Below are 22,172 nucleotides of genomic sequence, written 5' to 3' on the forward strand. Positions count from 1 at the left end.
AGGATTAGTGGGATATGCTACAAATCTAGCTATTGTAGGTGGCCAGAGGTTATAATGAATATTCACAGCTCCCTCTTCTACCACTGATTCTGAAGTCTCCTTTCCCCTCTCCAAGTCAGCACTTCTGCTGGCCCAAGTTGTTTTTCTGGTTAGTAACCTGCACCTAGATCCAAGAAGGCTCTGGGCCCTAACTTACCCTAATTTTGACAGGTTATCCACTAGTACAAAAACCCAATCAGGAATATCATTGAATTCTCCGAGTTCCAATCGTATTCTTTCCTGCTTCTCTTATGCAGAAGCAACCTATCCCCTCATGATAATAATATTGTAATTCCCTTTTTGCCTCCTAATTTTGGCATGAGATGCTCAAGATGACTAGGCAGCAACCAAAATTGTAGGTGTAGTGAAACAGTCACTGTGTTCCCCTGTGGAGGATTTGCCCCAGTCATTTTCTCCTTCCTCTTTGATATTATCTAACATTCTTTTGAGTCAGCACCTTGGGACCTGTCACTGTGTATGGATGTGTGTGAACATAGCTCTCTCTGCAGCCAGAATAAGTCGCCAGGTGGGGACCAGCAGTAGGAAGTCACTGGTGGATACATTCTAAGGAATACAAGAGGAGAACCAATAGCATCTGCTACAGGATACTATAAAATATTTATTAAAAAGAAGGTATAAGATATAAATGTGTGCTTATCACTGTACTATACTGTGAGCTGAACATTGATGTCACATAACTTTTTCTGACTAGCTAGACTCTATTGATTTCATCAATCAAAGCATCCTTCCCTTAATTTTGTTATCATTTGGATGACAAATTTTTTACATTTGGAAGAACTGAGGACAGAGAATAGGAAATAAAGCAAAACTAATTCAACCTGGTATTCTCTTTCAGGACCTTTTAAATGAGGACAGAGAGAGGAGATTATAAATGTGAGCAAGACTTGAAATACTCTCTTACAGAGCACAACATTTGAGTTTTCCACAATCAGTGGGAACAGAGAATAGTCTGTTCTGATCTCACTTAGTTGCTGCTTGGGTGCAAGAGGAAACTTATTTTAGCTGTCAGCCCAAATATATTGGTTAAATTATTACCATTTTCATTTAAAGGCAGCTGAGAAAATATATGCCAATTACTCCCAGTGACCACTGGACTCAAGATGTCTTTTCATTCATTAATTATTAGGAATTGGGCTTTTGTAAGGAGGTGATGTTGAACTCTCTCTTCTTTCATTTAACACCTCCTTCATAGGGGTGTTGTGAGGATTTCTGCCTGTGTGGTAATGAATTTCAGTAGCCTGCTTGGAATTTCCCAGTGGAAAAGGTGTTATAAAATTTCAAAATAAAAAATATACTACTAATAAGAAGGATGTTGATCTTGAAATGCAATATGAAAACCAAAGACTGGAAATTTTAAATTTGTAATGAAATGCTCTCAAGCTGTGATCTCTGTAGACCTTGGGAGTTCATCAGGGGTGGGCCCAAGGAAGACTTGGATGGAAGATGCTTCAGGATGTGGTGGCGGTGATTCAGTAGGTGGCCCTCTTCCATCCCAAGGTGGTCCAGAGCCAACTCCCAACCCTGGGTTATGGAGCACTGTGCTGCAAGAGAACCATCTATTGGATGAGATGTAAGACTAGGGTTCTGACCACTTGTGCTCATTAAAAATTCCAGGGCTTTTTTATAAGGTTAAGGATGTATCCTTGTGTTCTACAATCTGTTTCTAGCTGAGTAGCAGTATTCTTAGTAAGATCTAGAAAACAGGAGATGCATGGAAATTTCAGGCACATGATTAACATTTCGGTGGAAGAAAACTCAGATCAAATTAAAATTTTATCCTGAACTCTTATTTTCTGAAGTAGAAAAACAAAACACCTGTGTGAGTCCCTGTCTTACAAGCATATGAATGTATTTATAGATGAAAAATTCACTTTCTAAACCTATACAATAAGGGTATTTATATGTGTTGGTGAAATGAATTATACTTCAAGGGTTTCTTCTGAGATTTTCCTCTGTCCTTTAAATAATTGATAACTTGAGATATGAAATGAAATAAGATATATGGTGAATAAGAATAATTCTTTAAGCTGGGCACCATGATGCATGCCTGTAATCCCAGGAGCTTGGGAGGCTGAGACAGGAGAATCTTGAGTTCAAAGCCAGCTTCAACAACTGCCAGACCTTAAGCTACTCAGTGAGACCCTGTCTCTAAATAAAATACAAAATAGGGCTGGGGATGTGGCTCAGTGGTCAAATACTCCTGAGTTCAATCTTCAGTACCAAAATAAATAAATAAATAAATCTTTAATTTAAAACAATCTGAGAACTTATGGTAAGCCCTTTTAACTATATGTCATCCATAATTTCCATATTCTTAGTTTGGTGTCACCTATAACTTTATATGTAATATATTAATCATAGAGTAAAAATCAGAGCAATAATATCAAATTCATTCTTTTCTCTTTCCTTTTCTTCTTTTTTTTTTCCCTTGGTGCTGGAAGTTTAACCCAAGGTACTCCAATGAACTACATCCCCAGCCCTTTTTATTTTGAGATAGGGTCTGGCCAAGTTTCCCAGTCTGGCCTCAAATTTATGATCTCCTGCTCAGCCTCCCTCGTTGCTAGATTACAGGTGTACACCATCATGCCCAGTGCTCAAATTAGTTCTTTATGGTAAATGGACTAAAAGTTCACATTAGTGGGTCTTTAGAAAAGCAAAAAACAAATAAGGAAAAAACAAGCAACTTAAGACTGGGTCAGGAAAAGGAGGTTGATGGTTATGGTGGCACTTGCCTGTGATCGCAGTGGCTCCAGGAGACTGAGGCGGGAAGATTGCAGATTCGAAGTCAGACTCAGCAATTTAGGCAAGCTGACCTAGTGAGACCTTGACTTTATATAAAAAAAAAAAATTTTAAAAGGGCTGGGAATGTGGCTCAGTGGTTAAGCACCTTTGGGTTCAATCCTTTGTATCAAAAAAAAAAAAAAAAAGAAAAGAAAAAAAGACTGATTAGTGGAGGAAATTTGTGCAAATCTTACCTATGTTTGGCGGTTAATCCTTTTCTGGGATGGGAGGACCACATTGCTTTCTTCTATGTATCACTTGCTAGTCTTACTAAACTTAAAATTCCCCATTTCTAGATTTTTGGCTAAAGGGAATCCTTGCACCTAAACTCTGGATGTAATTTGCCATCTCTGTGGAAAGTTACCATAGTTCTGTGGTTTCAGCAGAATGAAAAAAATGCCTCAGAGTTTCAGGGCCGAACAACTCGGATTAACTGAGGTGAGGGCTCCTTCTCAGTCCCCGGATGTGAGGTATGGGTTCTACTGAGAAGCCCCTGCAATGCTTTCGTTTCTGGATGCTGTATTAGAGGATGGAATAACAGATATTAAGCTTCGTGTGTCTTTAAGTATGAATAATGGATATTTATAGACAATGATTACTTCTTTTCCATGATTTCTATGGGTAATTAGTTTTTAAATGCTGTACTTGGACACTTTTGTTCCCCTCTCACAGCATGGCTGTGAGTTAAAATCAACCAGACACACCATAGTATATAAGAGAGAGTCCCTCTGGAGCCAGTGTTTTGGAAGAGTTGGGGAGTTGATAAATGCTATAAATGCTATAATACCTTAGATTATGTAGGATCCAATGCAGCTATAGAAAAAAAGTTATTCATGTGGAATAACTAGTCAAGCCACAGTATTCTTAAGTTACATTTACTGTGTGTGTGTGTGTGTGTGTGTGTGTGCATGCGCGTGTGTGTACATTCACTTTTTTTTTCTTTTCCTTTTTTTTTTTTTTTTGGATCATGGTTTTAATAGACCTAGATTCTAGTCTGACCTGTGGAGTACCTTAAGGGAAGTACTGAAATATATGCACCACCTTTTTTCTGTTTATCCAGTTGGGAAATCATCTACTCATTGTATATGTTTCATATTGAAAAGTGTAAATAAATTACCTCTGAAAGCAGAGACTAAAAGTAAACTTAAATACTTGTAAGCATTGTCAAATTGTCAAAAGACTAATATATTTTCCATTTTAAATTATAAATTGGTAAATTATTTTAATTTATAGGATAGGTAGCAATTCTTCAAAATAACCAAACAAATATCAAAAGAAGACTAGTATTTGACCAGTAATAGAAAAGTCAGTAATTTTTTTAAATGAGAAAACTGGTAGTTCTTTAAATGACAAACTTAAGCAACAAAAGAAATAATAGTGATTTCCCCTGAGAATCAGAAATAATACCAGTGTACTTTTTTCTTTTTATAGTGTTGATTCAAATGCAATTATAAGAATAATTCAGAGAGATCACAAACCTCACTCAGCATCTCTAATGGTAAGATCTTGAAAAGTACAGTAAAATATTATAAAGAGTTTATTGGCATTAATGCAATTAAGACTCATAATAGTTTCAAAATGATATATAAGTAGGATTGTATATGATGACTTTGTGAATTTTTTTTTACTCAGTGTAGTTTCTTGGGCATCTATTCAAGTTATTGTGTGTATCAATAGGTTTTTCTTTTTAGTTACAGAGTAGTATTCCACAAAAATATACTTTTTAAACTCTAAATACTAGGAATGCTGCTTTATCTTGGGGTCCCTTGTTTTTGACAAATGTGTACATTCAAAGAAACAACATAATTAGAAAGCTATCACTTGCTGAAATATATTTTTTAAATTTGTGATCATTTTAATGAATTCTGAGCGACAAAAATAACAATAAGGAGATAGATGGAGAACATAGAAAACGAAGGTTCCTGTTACATTAACATAAATTTATATTCATGATCAAGGGAAGTAAAACAGTAGTTTTGTTCTCTTCTGTGTTAGAAAAATCAGACCTAGAGTATTTCAGAGTGATGTTGACAAGCAGACATGAAGATTGCAAGGATGAATAACCATGTTGTCCAATAAATCATTGTGCAAACCAGAATAAGACTTCATAGGGATTTCGAACATTTGAAATGCTGTTAGGTACAGAAAGTAACTGTTTTATTTGTCACTTATCCAAAAACAGAGCTGGGAAATACATTGGAGGAGGTGCAAAGTTTACTTCAATGCAAAAGACACTTTCCAAGAGTTCTCCAATTCCTATTAACTCTTAAGGTGGGGAGGGAGAGGCAAATCCCTCAAGAAGGAAAAAAATCAACTTTTCAAAAATTGTGGTGGGACATCTAAATAGTCACATGCAAAGCGTGGAATTAAATTCCTGCCTTACACCATAAAGAAGTTACCTCAAAATGGATCTAAGACCTTAATGTAAAAACTAAATATATAAAACTCTTAGTAGAAAACATAGGAATAAACTGCATGACCTTGGATTTGGCACTAGTTTTATTTATTTATTTATTTGTTTGTTTGTTTGTTTGTTCTAATTAGTTATGCATGACAATGGAATGCATTTTGACACATTGTACACAACTGGAGCACAACTTCTCCTTTCTCTGGCTGGACATGGTGCAGAATAACACCAGTAGTGTAATCCTGCATGTATATAGGGTAATAATGTCTGTTTCACTCCACCATCCTTCCCATCCCTACAACCGCTCCCCTCCCATCATTTCCCTTATTCCCCTCTGCACAATCCAAAGTTTCTTCATTCTTCCCCACTCCCCTCTCCATTATGGATTAGCATCTGCTTATCAGAGAAAACATTTGGCCTTTGGATTTTTGGATTTGGGTTATTTTGCTCAGCATGATATTCTCCAGCTCCATTTACCTGCAAATGCCATAATTTCATTCTTTAAGGCTAAGTAATATTTCATTGTGTATATATACCACATTTTCTTTTCTTTTTTTTTTTAAGAGAGAGAGAGACAGAAAGAGAGAATTTTTAAATATTTTTTTTTAGTTTTTGGTGGACACATCTTTATTTTATTTGTATGTGGTGCTGAGGATTGAACCCAGCGCCCCACGCATGCCAGGCTAGGAGTGGGATAATTAGGCCAAATGATGGTTCCATTCCACATTTTCTGAGGAATCACCATACTGCTTTCCAGAGTGGTTGCACCAATTGCAGTCCCACCAACAATGGATAAGAGTACCTTTTTCCCCCACATCCTCACTAACACTTATCGTTGCTTGTATTCTTGATAATTGCCATTCTGTCTGGAATGAAATGAAATCTTAGAGTAGTTTTGATTTGCATTTCTCTAATTGCTAGAGATGATGAACATTTTTTCATGTTTTTTGATAGATTGAATTTCTTCTTCTGAGAAGTGTGTGTTCAGTCCCTTAGCCCATTTATTATTCATTGGGTTATTTGTGTTTTTTTTGGTGTTAAGTTTTTTGAGTTCTTTATATATCCTGGAGATTAGTTGGCAATGATTTCTTAGAAGTAATACTAAAAGCACATGCTACAGAAAAAAAATGCATAAATTGGGCTTCATCAAAATTTAAAACTTTTGTGCTTTATAGGATACTGTCAAGAAAGTGAAAATAAAATGGGTGTGATGACACACACCTATAGTTTCAGTGGCTCGGGGGACTAAGGCAAGAGGATCACAAGTTTGAGGCTAGCCTTAACGACTTTGTGAGTCCCTAAGTGACTGAGTGAGACCCTGTCTCAAAATACAAAATAGAGCTAGGGATGTGGTTCAGTGGCTGAGTGCCCTTGAGTCCAATCCTTGGTACCACCCCCTGGTACCACTCATACAAAAAAAAAAAAAAAAGTGCTGGGGACTTAATTCAGTGGTAAAGTGTCCCTGAGTTCAATCCCTCATAGAAAAAAGGAAGGAAGAATGGAAGGCAGAAAGGAAGGGACAAAATATAAGCCAAACAATTGGAGAAAATATTTTAAAATTATGTCTGATACAAGACTCATACCCAGAATATATAAATAATTCTTATAACAGCATAATGAGTCAATGGAGATTTTTTAAGTGACACAAAGGTGTACTTATAAGGTCCTTGCTTAGCACCTGGATGGCCATCTTAAATTAAAGCTGCCATTTCAAGAAAAATGTTTCATGTTCCCGCCCAAGGGCATTGCTGAGAAAGGCTCCCCACACCCTCATACCAACCCAATCCCTAACTGCCTTGCCTTAGGACCCACCCAGCTCTGCTTCCTGAGCCTGCCCCATTCAAGTCCCAGAACCCAAGCCTGTTTTGCCTCTCTCTCCTGTAGAGAGATGGCCTTTATTTGTCAGCTCTGACACATAAACTCTCATGTTTATCTCTGCCTGGTCAATTTCATTTCTTGCTTACCCGACTCTCATTCCTTGCTTTCCCTTTAGCACTAATACATGCTCCAACTTGGATAAACCTTGAAAACATGCTAAGTGAAAGAAGTCAGACAGAAAAATCACCTATTGTATATTTTTATTAACACGAAATATTCAGAATAGAAGATTGTCATAGAGATGGAAAGTAGATTAGCAGTTGGGAGGGTTGGGGGAAATAGCACATAAGGAGTGACTCCTAAAGGGTACAGAGTTTCTTTGGGGAATAATGAAAATATTCTGGAATTAGATAGTACTGATGTTTTATAACTTTGCTAATATTGCATAGGCAGTGAAGTATATACTCCAATGGGGTGAACTTGTGATATGTGAAGTATATCTTAACATAAAAATTAAAAAGTAGTGATATATTCCAGCTTTGGAATTTTTTTAGCTGTAGTAAAAATTTTGATTAGGTGAGACAGAATTCTGAATTCTTTTAGGCTCAGGTTGTATTGGGGCTACATTTTATCTTTTAATAACCAGCTCTGAAGTAAAGAATCAGAAGATTCAAGTTTTGTTGTTTTTTGCTGCTTCACTAGCTTGAGTAAATCTCAATCCCTAGGGTCTTGATGTCCTTTTGTAACAGTGGTCTACTTTATGCTTTGAATACCTCCCTTGCTGTTCTGCCACTGCAACTTATTTTTAAAATGAACATGTTTCTTTCTCTTCCTTTTTCCCTGATTCTCCCTACTCTCTCCCCTTTCCTAATCTCAGGGGAAATGGGATTACCTTTCTTCCCCATATATCTGTCCTTGAGCACACACCCACTGCAGGAATGAAGCAATTCAGACTTTGGGGTTGGCACCAGAAGATCTCAGAAATGATTATCTCCCAAATGAACAAGTGAATTACAGAGAACATGTAGAATGTAGCCTTTGAATCACCTCTTTTAAAGCCCCTGCTCTCCTTGATGGGCAGAATCACAGCCTCTGGGACAGGAGTTCCTGTGTGTTTCTTATTTGCTAGCAAAACAGTAAAACTTCTTTTTCCTTTTCATTACTGAATTGGCATTGAGGACAAGCACCCAGCTCTTGGTAACACGTTTGCATAAATTCCAGATGATAATAAAAACCTCACTGACATCACATATTCTGTGAAAATTAATTAGGATAATAAATATTAAATTACTTTAAAAGCTGCAAAGCACAATACAGGTGTTATATTAGGATATTTCCAGAATTGTAAAATAGGCTTTTTTATGAATGATTTTTTAGTCTACTTTCCAATTTCATTCTACTGTTAAATATGCCTTCTCCTTAGAGTGTTTTTAAGGAAAAGAACAGCAGGCTATGGACTATTCAGCATGGATCTAGTAATAAAATACCTGTTTTTTTTTTTTTTTTTTTTTTTGGTCTTCCCTTTCATTAGTTGCCTAATTCTATACTTTTGATGGCTTATTAGAATTTCCTCCAAAATGATAAGATAATCCCAAACACTTCAGTCACCTTAGAAACATTGGTGGGTTTCATACAAAAGAGGATTAAATTCATAGACCAAAGATGTTTCTGTGCTACATAGAAATGTTGTCCTTGTGTTTTATGTTTGTATACATAAAAAATAACAGTGGGAATGCTATTATAAATTTTAGATGAACTAAAAATAAACTTTAAAATTCAGTGGTTTTGAAATATAAAAAAGAAGTAGGCTAAACTTATATGTTCTTTTCTATCATCTCTCAAATTTGTCTCCATAAATACAATTCCAGTTGAGGAAGAGAACTATCCTTAAGTTCTTTTACTTATTTACTGGGGTGCCTGGGGACTGAACTCAGAGGCACTCACCCACTGAGCCACATCCCCAGTTGAAGGGAAAGCAAGGAACGAGAGACAGGTAACCAATGAAATGAAAGACAGAGACCAGGCAGAGATACATACGAGTTCATTGGTCAGAGCTGACAAATAAAGGCCATTTCTCTATTAGAGAGAGAGGCAAAACAGGCTTGGTTTCTGGGAATTGTATAGGGCAGGCCCAGGAATCAGAGCTGGGTGGGTCCTAATGCAAGGCAGTCAGGGATTGGGTTGGTGCGAGGGCGTGGGGAGCCTTTCTCAGCAATGTCCTTGGGTGGGAAAGTGAAACTTTTTTCTTAAAATGGCAGCTGTCACTTAAGATGGCCATCCAGATGCTAAGCAAGAACCTTATATTTTCCCCCTTTTTGTTTTTTCTTGGGAACAGGAACGCAGGTCAATCTTCTGTAATTGCTTCCCACTGGAAAGGGACTGCATTTGAGTTTCTCATTAGGGGAGTGGGATGTCATTGGAATGATGACAGAGATTGAGTAGTAGTAGAATGCTATCCCAGGTGGCCCAATTTTGGTGAGGGATTAGTTTTTTGGCACATTTCACAGGAGGCAGATAGGATAGAAAGAAATTATAGGTCCTCTGGAGAGAGAGATTAAAGATGTGGTGTTGGGGTAAAAGAGATTGTGCAGGAAGGTAGGTATCTGTTGAGCGTCAGGTGGGGAAGAGTCCATCAGGACTAGCAAGGCAGAGGACTGCAGGTGGAGTAGGCTGTTGGAGGAAGGCAATAGCCCTTGCTTCAGAGTCTGCCTTATTGTTGCCCAGTATCACAAAGGAGATGTTTGTCTTACGGGATTTACAATGTGAGATTCCAATGGCAGTGGGAAGCTTTGAGGCCTGAAGGAGATTGGCAATAAAGGGGAAATTATTAATTGAGGTTCCCTTGGTGGTAAGGAATCCACACTCCTTCCAAACAGTAGAATGAGAGAGAAGTGTGTGGAAAGCATATTTAGAATCAGTGTAGACATTGAGGGAGGCTCCCTTTGCCAAAGTGAAGGTTCCAATGAGGGCAAAAAGCTCAGCCTGCTGATTGGGTGTATTATCGGGGAGGGGAGCTGCTTCCACAACTGAGGTTAGAGAGACTATAGCATTCCCTGCCCGATGAACTCCCTCCTGAAGGAAGGAAGAGCCATCTTGGAACCATGTGTATGTTGCCTGGAGCAAGGGGCCTTCCTATATGTGGGAGGGATGTAGAAGAAGCTCCTCCAGAGTTTCCATGCATGAATGAGTAAGAAGGGAAGAGGTGGAAGACTCCTGAGGAGTGGGGAGGAGAGTAGCAGGGTTTAAAGGTGAACACGTGTGGAAAGTAAGACTGGGATCTTCCACCAGGAAAACCTGTAGATATGAAAGGTGACCCAGGCATAAAGAATGTAAGCCCTTATAGGTGAGAAGTTCCTTTAGGTGACGGGGAGCCAGGATGGTGAGTGGGACCCCAAAGGTGAGTCTCTTTGACTCATTAATGAGTAGAGAGGCTGCGGCCAACGTTGGTAGCAAGGAGCCCATCCCTGAACAGTAAGGTCAAGATCCTTCAATAAATAAGCCACAGGGGCAAAGGTTGGCCCCAGCATGTGTCCGAGGATCCCTAAAGCAAATCCCTGCTTTTCAGCCACGTAAAGGTGAAATGGACATGTTAGATCAGGGAGATGGAGAGCAGGGCCCCGGAGAAGGACCTGCTGGAGCCTGGTGAAGGGCTTTGTCACAGCGTACAATAGGAGTTCAGAGAGTGGGCCCAGGGTCACATCATTTAGAGGCTTAGCCAATATAGGAATCCAAGCTCTAGGAATCCTGCCATACCTAGAAAGGAGAGAATTTTTTCCTTAGTAGAGGCATTGATATATTAGTGATAAGGCCCTTTCTATCAACCATAATGGCTTTGTGTGTAGGGGTCAGGAGGAGGCCTAGGTATGTTACCATTGCCAAGAAAAGCTGTACCTTGGATGGAGAAACCCTATAGTCATGGGCAGAAGTTTGCAGATATCCTGATGACTGACCTCAAAGGAGGGACTGCAAAAAAGGAGGTCATCAACATACTGTAGCACCATAGACTGAGTGAGATGTATGGATGCTAGGTCCTTAGTCAAGACCTGTCCGAAGATATGAGGGCTATCTCAGAACCCTTGGGGGAGAACTGTCTATGTCAACTGAGTAGAGCTATATGACTCAGGGTTTGTGTATGTAAAGGCAAAAATGTCTTGAGAAGAAGGCATCTTTTATGTCTAGCACTGAGAAGTTAGAGGCCCCAGAAGGAATGGTGAAGAGAAGGGTATAAGGATTGGTTACCATCAGGTAGATTGGGATGACCAGAGTTGATGGAATGGAGGTCTTGGGCCAAGCTGTAGGAACTATTGGGGTGTTATAAGGGGAATGAGTAGGTCTAAGGAATCCCTTTTGCAAGAGGTCTTGAAGGATAGCCTGTAAGCCTAGGAATTTTTATTGGTAGAGCAGGTATTGTGATTGGGCCAGAAAATGGAGGGGTTTTTTTGAGATGGATGTAAATGGGCTCATGGTGTGAGGTGATAGAAGGATTTAAAACATCCCAGATAGTAGGGTTCACCTCGGAAGGGGGTAATGGAAAGGCACTGGCAGACAGAACAAGGGATAGTCCTAAGGTAAGGGTGAGGATCAGGGGAGCAGCAGGTGAGTCTGGACAGAAGCATATATGAAGGGAGATGAAAAGTGTATTCCCCAACTTTGTGAGGATGTCCCTTCCCATAAGGGGAACAGGGCACTGTGGAATGACCAAATAGGAGTGGGTAAAAATTAGAGAGCCAAAAGCACAAACAAGTCTAGGTGTCTGAGAGGGTTGTTAAGATTTACCCTCTACCCAGACAATAGAGGCCATAGAACTAGTAGTAGGCCCCCAGAACTCCTTGAGGACTGAATATATAGCTCTGGTGTCTAGGAAAAAGGAGACAGGCCTACCTGAAATATGCAGAGTTACCCTGGGTTCCCACGGAGTGATGGCAGTGGTCAGGTGACGGGGACCCAGGCCTCATCAGTCCTCTGCAGCCAGTCCTAAGAGTTGGAAAGGGGAACCAAAAGGTCTGGATAGCTGGGGGCTGCTATGGGCTCACGGACAGTCAATGGCCCAGTGTCCCTCCTGATGGCATTTAAGACAGGGGCCTGGAGGCTTGCAAGGCTTAGGACATGTACAAGCCTAGTGACCCATCTGACCACATTTAAAACAGGGTCCAAGCAGTCCCAAGGGCCTCTTCTATGGGCCAGGGGAACAAGGGACAGATGCTGAGGCCGGACACACGGCTTGAGCAAGCATCTGATACTTCTGCTTCCTCGCCTTCTCTTCTCTCCCATTATATACCTTGAAGGCCACTCCCAGAACCTCAGCTTGGAAAGTTAGGGGCCCCCTCTGGAGGCGCCTTAGTTTGGCCTTAATATCGGGGAAACTATGGGAGAAAAATTAGGTCATTAGTAGTTGTTTCCCATCTGGAGTTTCTAAAAATGCTGAAGGGGTTTCATTCTTCTCTTGGATGATTTCCTGGAGCTTTTCATAATTGATAGCCTTATGGGCTGCCTTTCTAAGTCCTGCCATGAGGCAAGTAATGAATTGGTTTCTACTAGTTACTCCTCTAGGCAAATTATAATCCCTCCCAATTGAGGTCCCAATCAGGGACCGCTTCAGTGCCAATCAGATGGGCAGGGGAGGTCCGATGTACCTCATCAGCATAATTTCTAGCTTCCTTCTAAACTCACCTGCACTCCTTGGGCAGGAGGATATTAGACAAGACCATATGGACATCGTAGAAGGTCAAATCATATGATTGAGTCAGATTCTGAAACTCTTTGATATATGTGGTGGAACTTGAGGTATAGGACCCAAGCTTCTTTTCTATCTGTGAATGATCTGACAAAGAGAAAGTCTTATAAACCCAGATTACACCATCTACTCTAGCCACCTCATGTAGAGGACACAGAGATGAGGGTTGAGCAACAACAGCCCATGAGCATGTGGCAGAAAGAGAGAAGGGTGGCGGGGCTGAAGAACAGTTGCCATGGAGTCTTTATCAGAAAGAGAAATGTGGTATGGCGGGGGCTCATCCACAGGGTTGAAGGAGGAGGAGACCTGGGTAGGATCTTCTGTCCCTTTGGAAGAATTATATATAAGGGAGGTGAGAGCTACGAGGACCTGTGAGGGAGAGCAAGAGTTGCAGAGAGAGGGTTGTGAAGGCCTGAACATATAACATCTCTTTCCATTTTTTAAAACACTCAAAATATTTGAAAAGATCCCTGATAATATTGGGATCTAGAGTGCCGTTAAGCAGCCATTTAGAGTCATTATCCAAAGGATATTGAGGCCGGATCTGATTACATAAGCAGATAAATTTGGGGGAGGGGGGTTAGTTCAGGGGGGGGGAGAGAGAGAGACACTATAGGTTAGTCAGGAGGCAGCCTAGGGGACTATGGGAGGGAATGGATGAGGAGCCACCCATAGTGAGACATAGAAGGTGAGTTTAGAGGTGGGGTGTCCCCCAGTTTCTAGTATCACCTAGTCAAGAGTATGGGTATGCTCAGGGGGTCGTCACCACTGCTGGGTAAGTGTCAGGGCAGGACCCTGTAGAGGCACTTGGGTACTCAGCCAGGACAATGTAGTAGGGGCGGAAGCCTGTAGAGGTTAACTCAAGGCCAAGAGGTAGTCTCACTAGGAGCAATTCCCAATCACCTTTGGTGGGCTTTTCTCAAAACCCAGGACCCAAATAAAAGACCACCTATAGACTCGATTGACATTAGGGATCAGCCGTAGCTATGAAAGCTGTGGCTGGGGGTGCCCTCAACCAAATGAGAACCCTGGGAATGCTGATGTTTAATGGTCATTTCCCAGGACCCCTAGGTCATTTAGGTCGACCGGAGACAGGGGTCTTACCTGAAATATGGTGGAACTTGAGGTATAGGACCCAAGCTGTCCAGTGGAGGGTTCGAGGACGTTCAGCAGAATGGAGAGCCTGATCTTAAGATGGAATTCGTATCAGGCCTGGGGACACTCAGTGACCCTTGAAGAGGGGAGCAGGCACACCAGGAAACCTGATCCTGGGTTTCGGCACAAAAATGAAAGGAAAGCGAGGAATGAGAGACGGGTAAGCAAGAAATGAAAGACAGAGGCCAGGCAGAGATACACACGAGAGCTGAAAAATAAAGGCCATCTCTTTATAGGAGAGAGAGGCAAAACAGGATTGGGTTCTGAAACTTGTTTGGGGCAGGCTCAGGAATCAGAGCTGGGTGGGTCCTAATGCAAGGTTGGTATGAGGGAGTGGTGAGCCTTTCTCAGCAATGTTCTTGGGCGGGAAAATGAAACTTTTTTCTAAAAATGGCGACTGTCACTTAGGATGGGCATCCAGGTGCTAAGCAAGGGCCTTATACCAGTCCTATAGATATAGGGTCTCACTGAGTTGCTTAGCACCTTGCTTTTGCTGAGGCTGCCTTTGAACTATGATCCTCCTGTCTCAGCCTCCCGAGCTGCTGGGATTACAGGTGTGCACCACTGCACCCTTCAAGAATCATCCTTAAATTCTAACACTGTAGAATGTTCTGCCCATCAGTAGCAGCTGTATAACTGACATGTGTATTTATGGAGTCAGTAGGGCTCAGTCTTGCACTATAATTTTACCAGTTCTTTCCTTATTCCAAAAAAACTGGATATTTTGCATACTATTACATATTCCTTTCAAAGTTTAATAAAATTTATTCCTCTTCATAAAATAATGGTTGGAGTATTCCTTAAGTAGAGGCCCATCTTTATAGAATAAAGGGGACATGGTTTTATGATATGAGGTGCCCCCCCAAAAGCTCATGTGTGAGGCAATGATCAAGTTATGAGAGCCTTAACCTAATCAGTACATTAATCCACTTGACCGTATTAACTGGGTGGGAGGTAACTGTAGGCAGGTAAGGTGTGGCTAGGAGAGGTGGGTCACTGGGGGTGTGCCTTTAGGGTTTATATTTTGTTCCTGGTGAGCAACAGCCCTCTCTGCTTCCTTGTTGCCAAGTCCTGCCCTGTGCCACTTTCTCTGCCACACCCTTCTAGCTCAACTTGACCCAGAGCAATGGAGTTGGGTGACTATGGACTGAACACCTCTGAAAATGTAAGCTCCAAAACAAACTTTTCCTCCTCTAAATGTTCTTGTCAAGCCTTTTGGCCATAGCAATGAAAAAAGTTAACTAAAACACATGGATTGAAGTTCTTTCATGTGTTACTGAAAATCCCTGCCCACCCTTACCCTATTGCATGTCCCCTGCCCAACCTTTTTCTCAGCAACAAAGCATTCCATTTCTTTGACTTATTTATACTATCATCTCTACTGTTATCATAAGACTCAATCCAAAGTCTAGTGGAAGAGATTTTTTTCAAAACTAAAGTTAAATGGCCTTATAAATTTTACCCAAAAAGGAAGATTTAATACTCTGACTTCTGCCAGTGTATTGCTTGTATTTGAAAATTAGGATTATTTTGATAATAATAATCATTGTACAGAAGTCAGGTTGTATTCAGCCAAATACTATCCTTCCACCGCCATTTACTTTAGTGAATACATTGAAAATTACTATGCATCATGATGGATCTGAGATGCTACAAGATTTGAATCACTGCTGAAATATTCAGTTAAACATGTCATGCTTTTCTTACTAAAGCAGAGAAGTGGAATAATGTATTTTAATAAAACTGTTTAAGTTAGTAATGTAAGCAATTGCAAATCTCTTATTAGTACACCATTTGTAATATTTTGCTATTCATATAAAAGCAGAGTTACACATAAATGCATTGTTCACAATTCTCTGGATTCACTCAGGTACTCTGCTTTTGTGATCAGTGATTTCCTTCTTCCCTTAATATTCTTGTCCACTGGGATTCAAACATGGTGCCTCCAAAGAATTCTGGAAAGGAAGCATAAGTTTTCACCTTCATATTGAACATCACTTTTTGACATATGCATGTGTGAGGCTACTAAATTAAAGCATGCTGATTTTACAAAAGAATTTATCATTAATTTGAAGACTTGAACAACAACATAGTATTTATGGTATTACTCAATAATTCAGTTGTCCAAGAGTTCTAATACTTGCAAGTTCAGAGAAAAGTTATTGAGGTTACTGATGTTATGAACAGGAGCTGTAGACAAGATAGAAAATACCAGTATATGGTAGAAAAAATTTAGATTCTATATTTAGATTTGTTTTACAAATCAAGCAGTGAATTTCAACTAATCATTTTAAAATGAGATAAAATCATTCATGTGTTGTAAATCAAGTGAGGGAGTTTATGGAAAAGTAATAGTAAAAAAATGCATAAAACTGTAAATATGATAGTCAGAAAGGTCCTAAGATCTTGTAAGTTGCCTTATGTTTATTTTAACATAAGCTTTGAAGAAAGCTTTATATTTTATTAGTTGGTCAGACACTAGGTGTCTCAAAAAGATTCCCAGCTAGTGTGCCATAGGATGCAGGTGTGCCTAAGATTCGAATTTCCTTAGGCCCTGTGCCTGAGGACATGTTTGCAAAAAGCTTTGTCCCTTTAACCTGAGGTGGCAACAAGGTATTTTCACATTCTGCAGGTGCCACAGAGTGAACAAGGTTGGGAAGCTTTGCACCTAATGCACTTCAATTTCCTTACAGACTTGTTGAGAAAGGGTGTAGCCAGCCATTATCAACTTAGGTATGATGTAGGGAAGGCCAATTTTGTGTCCAACAATGTTAGCATACTGGGCATGGAAAGTGAATTGCCCTGGTCATTTGTGCTACAGATGTCTGATTTATTTGTTGTTGTTAATAACATGTTGGTTGGTTGGAACCAGTTCTTCACATCTTGGTTTTTGTCTTTAGTGTTTTTATGTTTGTTCACGATTATACATCCAAAGATGTTACATATTTTCTTTGGAAATTAAAAAGAAGGGCCACACTTCACAGAAAGGAAAGAAAGATGATGCATCCAGAAATGCAAGATTTCTGCATTTTTTTTCCTATGTGTGAAATAATAAGTAGTAATGAGGTCTTTCATGGCAAAAATATATGCTTTTTGTTGAAATTTAAATTCAGCCCCTGTAGTAGAGTCAGTTGGCATAATTGGAGACATATAACACATAGATTGTGTTATATGACTTTGTAGTTATTTATATTCAAACATCCCCTAATCTGGATTTTTCAGATTATTTGCTATCTAAATGCATAAATTTAAATTACATTTTCCCCTGTGCCTACCCGAAAATTGCTAAGCATTATGGACATTCCATCAGGTAATCAGTACAAAGTTTTCAAAATGTTGACTATTGCCAAATTCTATAATAGATGAATAATTTAAAGTGGTGATATTTATTTTTTAAAGCAACTTTCTGGAAAAGGTACTGCTTGCAAGATTTTGCTCATCAATCTACTCCAGGCAACAGAATCTTTAATGCAAGATTTAGAGGGATCTGTCTAGTGAGCAAATTAAATTTAAAAATATGTGGGATGATCTTTAACCTATGACTTTATAAAGATGATGGAATTATTTTATTTACTTTTTCATCATTTATCCATCAGGTATTTATTCCACAAGTGTCTATTGAGCATTCATCCTGTGCCAGACTATTCTGGTAATGGGATATACATAGCAAACAAAGATGTTTCTTGTGTATGGCACTTGCACCCCGCTAAACAGAGATAGACAATAAACAAGAAAACAAGCAAATGAACAAGACCATTTTGGGTAGTGTTAAGTTCTATAAATACAAGAAAACAGGACAGTATGCTAGTGAATGATGAAATGTATGTATGTACCTGGGATGTCCCACAACTTTTATTTTTTATTTTTTTTTTGGTACTGGGGATTTAACACAGGGATACTAGATCACTAAGACACATCTCCATTCCTATTTTGTATTTTATTTAGAGACAGGGTCTCACTGAGTTGCTTAGAACTTCGCTTTTGCTGAGGCTGGCTTTGAACTCATGATCCTCCTGCCACAGCCTCCTAAGCCGCTGGGATTACAAGAGTGCAACATTGGGCCTGGCTCCCACAACTTTTTAATAAGATTTTAGAGGCTCTATTTGCTGCCTGAACACCTCCAACCTGGGCCACGTACATGTTCCCGGGAAGGGTCTGTCCCAGTTGGCTCTGCCCTATAGCTACAGTGACCCTGCTTGGGCAAGTCAATGTCTGACTATGTGAAGGAGCAGATTTACAAACTGGCCAAAAAGGGCCTGACTCCTTCACAAATTGGTGTGACACTGAGGGTCTCACATGGAATTGCCCAAGTATGTTTTGTGACCAGCAATAAAATCTTCAGAATCTTAAGTCCAAAAGACTTACTCCTAATCTTCCCCAGGATCCCTACCATTTAATTAAGAAAGTGGTTGCTGTTTGAAAGCTACTTGAGAGGAATAGAAAGGAAAAGGATGCTAAATTCCACCTGATTCTGATGGAGAGCCAAATTAGTGAATTTGTAATTGTAAAACCAATTTGAAATTGTAAAACCAAGCGGGTCTGAGCCTCTACCCTGGTGGCATAAATTTGTGTATGTACTCAAGCAATGAAATAATTGTTTAATTGAAAAACAAACAGACAAACAAACAAAAAACATTCTGGGAATTGGCCTTTCTAAAAAAGGTAACATTTGTAGTTGGAACTGATGGAGAAGGAGCTAGGTGAAAAAAAAAAATGTAGGTACTAGTTGAGGTCCCCCAAAAGATTTCTAATTTGGTAAAGAACACAAATATGGCTTGAGGTGTGTGAGATGCATTCTTCATTACTGTAGTCACAAGCCAAGTGAGGCTATTAAAATTTAAGTTAATTTAAATAAAACACAAAATTGGGTGTGGTGGCATACTCCTATAATCCTAGTGACTCCAAAGGATCACAAGTTAGAGGACAGTCTCAGCAACTTAGAGAGGCCTTAAGCAACTTAACAAGACCCTATCTCAAAATAAAAAATAAAAAGGACTGGGGATGTGGTTCAATGGTTAAGCACCCCAACTCCCATCCCTGGAATAAATGAATAATAATATTACAAAAACTCATTTCCCAGTGGCACTAGCTATGGTTCAAGTGCCATTTGTGGTTAATGTATACTATATTGGATAACACAGAATCCATTTATGTCACTGAAGGAAGTTATAATGTAGTAGAAAAATTGGAATAAAAAGAGAGGACAGAGAAAGTGATTCTGGAAAGATCATGAAGGTCCTTGTGGGTTGTCAGGAGGACTTGGATCATCCAAGTGCACTAGAAAGACTTTAGATGCTGTTAAGTAGGGGAGAGACATCATTCAACTTGCATTTTCTGACTATCATTCTGCTGCAAAAGAAAATCAATTACAAGCAGGGCAGGACCAATTTGTTATTGTGATTGTCATGATTAGAGATGACGATGGATTTCTGGATTGGTTATTATGAGATCGGTGGTGAAAAGTAAATGGAATCAGGATATACTGTAGAGGGAGAATCCAGTGGATTTGCTAATAGCATGGAAGAATTAACCAAGATAATCAGGAGTGAATCAAGGGCAATGTCCTACTTGGGGCTTGAGGTAGGTGGTTATGTTCCTTACCAGATGAGAAAACACTGAGGAGAAAGAGTTTGGGTGTGTAGGTGGAAGAGATTAGAAGGAAGGACTTAGAAGTGGAAGAATTTTTAGATGCATTCTCTTTTAGGTATCTTTCAGAAAAAAGAGTGTAGAGGTCAGGTGGGTAGTGGAGAATGAGTGAATCCATGTTAATGAGAGTAACCTTTTTAAAAAAATATTTGTGTGGTTGTCAATGGACCTTTATTTTATTTATTCATATGCAGTGCTGAGGATTGAACCCAGTGCCTCACACATGCTAGGCAAGCACTCTACCACTGAGCTACCACCCCAGCCCAAGGTGGGGTGGGGGGAGTAAACTTTTTTTTTTTTTATTAGCTACACATGACATTACAATGATATTGGCAATTCATACATTAAACTTTTTAAAATTTTACAACAGTTTTACCTTAAGAGTAATTGTATTTGACAAAGTGCAAAGGATTTGTAGTTAGATTTGTTGTATTTTGTATCTCCTTTACTAATAAAACCACATTAACCAGATTTGGCTAAGTGGAGAGTTCATCAAGTCAAAGTCGAATTTTTCTTTCTATTGTTTCTGCCCTTTCTTTTTCCACCTGCATATTTTCCTTATTCTTTTTCTGTTATGTCACTGTCTTAAAGTATTCATGCATGATTGCTGAATGTATACTGTAGACATCATGGCTTATTTCATTAAGATGCTATGCTAAATGTTCATTGTAGGTCACTTTGTTCAGTTAGCACAGGCTGTAGCTTTCTGTGTCTTTGTTTTTGTTCACTTCCCTTTGGTTTCTGGATGGTAACAGGGAGAAAAATCTACCTTCTATGCTTCTGGTGAAAGAAATAACTTAAATCAAAGTTTTGAAAAATGGAAGGGGAACCAGTGGTCAGGACATTGCTTCTGTCATACTATTGAGCAGCTCCAATGTGTCATTAACATACAGACCTAGTATTCGTGCTTTGTTGCTATTAGATAATGGCTTTTTTGTTTCTTTTCTATTACAACTTTTAAAAAGTTGTTAAAAAAAAATCTACTTTCCAGAGTTCAGATTTTGTGATGATGTTATCTTTTCTGTAGAAGGGAGATAATTGTGGAGTTAGAGGACAGAGAAAATGGAAATGTTCTAAAATCCCCCTCACTGTGATTTTCTAACCTTGATGTATGCCCAGAGTTCTACAGTTTTTTTTTTTTTCAATTCATTGTGCTGTTTTTGATGCCAAGAGATATTAGCATGATTTTCCAATCAAGGTTTTGCACTCTGAAGTGTCCCAGGTAGGATCTGGCATATGAATCATATGTCTAAAAAGGAAACTCATGAAAGTATGTGTGCATGCTAGGGGGCTCATTTGTCTTTGGCAAAGACATTGCTATTCCTGTTTCCTTAATTATTAGACAGATGGTGCCACTGCCACTGACTAGCTGCCCAACTTGTACTCCTGTGTGGTAGCACAGTTCTGGACACGTGACACAGAGAAGCTGTATTATCACAACCCCTGTCTATCCATTTATGTCATAATATTAATATGAATACCTGCCTCTCACTACAACACACAGTTTTCCATGAAGCTAAGTCTAAAACTATGCCATCTTCTTCCCCTGCCTCCATGAATTAATTTTATTTCAAGTGCCTCCTTTTGGCATTTTTCAAGTCTTCATCTCTACACATAAAATACAGTGGCATTTTGAACCAATTATCCAAATACTCCAGGCCAAACACACTTTAACCTGGAATGCCAAGATAATTAAGACAAAATTGTTTTATTATTAATATTAGTGAGAGCAAATGACATCTGAGATAGCCATATTAAAATTGAACAATTGTGGACACTTTTAAGAAGAAATCAGTTCCCAAGGAACACTGGAGGTTTTTTTTTTATTTCATTGAACAGATATTGAATTATTTAAAACTACTTTAGTTTCTCAAATACTATATACCATAGTAAATGAACATCCTTAACTAAGGTCCTGATTATTTTTTTTCATAAGTTTAATCTTCATTGTAGATGTTATAGATGTTATATTTCACTATCTGGGCTTCTGAACTCTGTAAGTTTTTTTTTTTTTTTTTTTTTGTGCTGGAAATTGAAGCTAGGGCCTTAGGCATGCTAGGCAAGAACCCTACCACTGAGCTACACCCCCAGTCCTCTGTATTCCTTCTTGAGGCTATATAGCGGGCATTAATAGTGCAATTTTATTATTAAGAGTGAAAACTGTTAATATTTATACCTTGGATTTTTCTAAAGTTACACATTTTTTTTTTTTTAAATATATGATATCCCTTCCCCTTCTTTCTAATGCTATGGTGCATTGTCTAGGTAACTGTGAGATTCTTCCATCATTTGAATCAAAAGGACAGGCTTGACTTCTCTGTTGAAAATAGATCTCTCAGCAGGAGCAGCCAAAGCATTACAATGTCACCTGAAACTGACTTGCTGTTGTACTTGAGAACTTACTAGCATCTTTAAATCAAGACAGTAGCTGTAGGTGTCATTTTCAATGACAGTAGCAAGTATGTTGGCTCCCATTGCTTGTCAAGTAGCCAAGCACAATCCTCATCCCCCACCCCCTCAGTGTCCTAGAAAGCTTAGTCTCAGTGCCAGACCCAGACCCTCTCATCCGCT

The sequence above is a fragment of the Callospermophilus lateralis genome, chromosome 4 (assembly GCF_048772815.1).
Source record: "Callospermophilus lateralis isolate mCalLat2 chromosome 4, mCalLat2.hap1, whole genome shotgun sequence".
NCBI lineage: Eukaryota > Metazoa > Chordata > Mammalia > Rodentia > Sciuridae > Callospermophilus > Callospermophilus lateralis.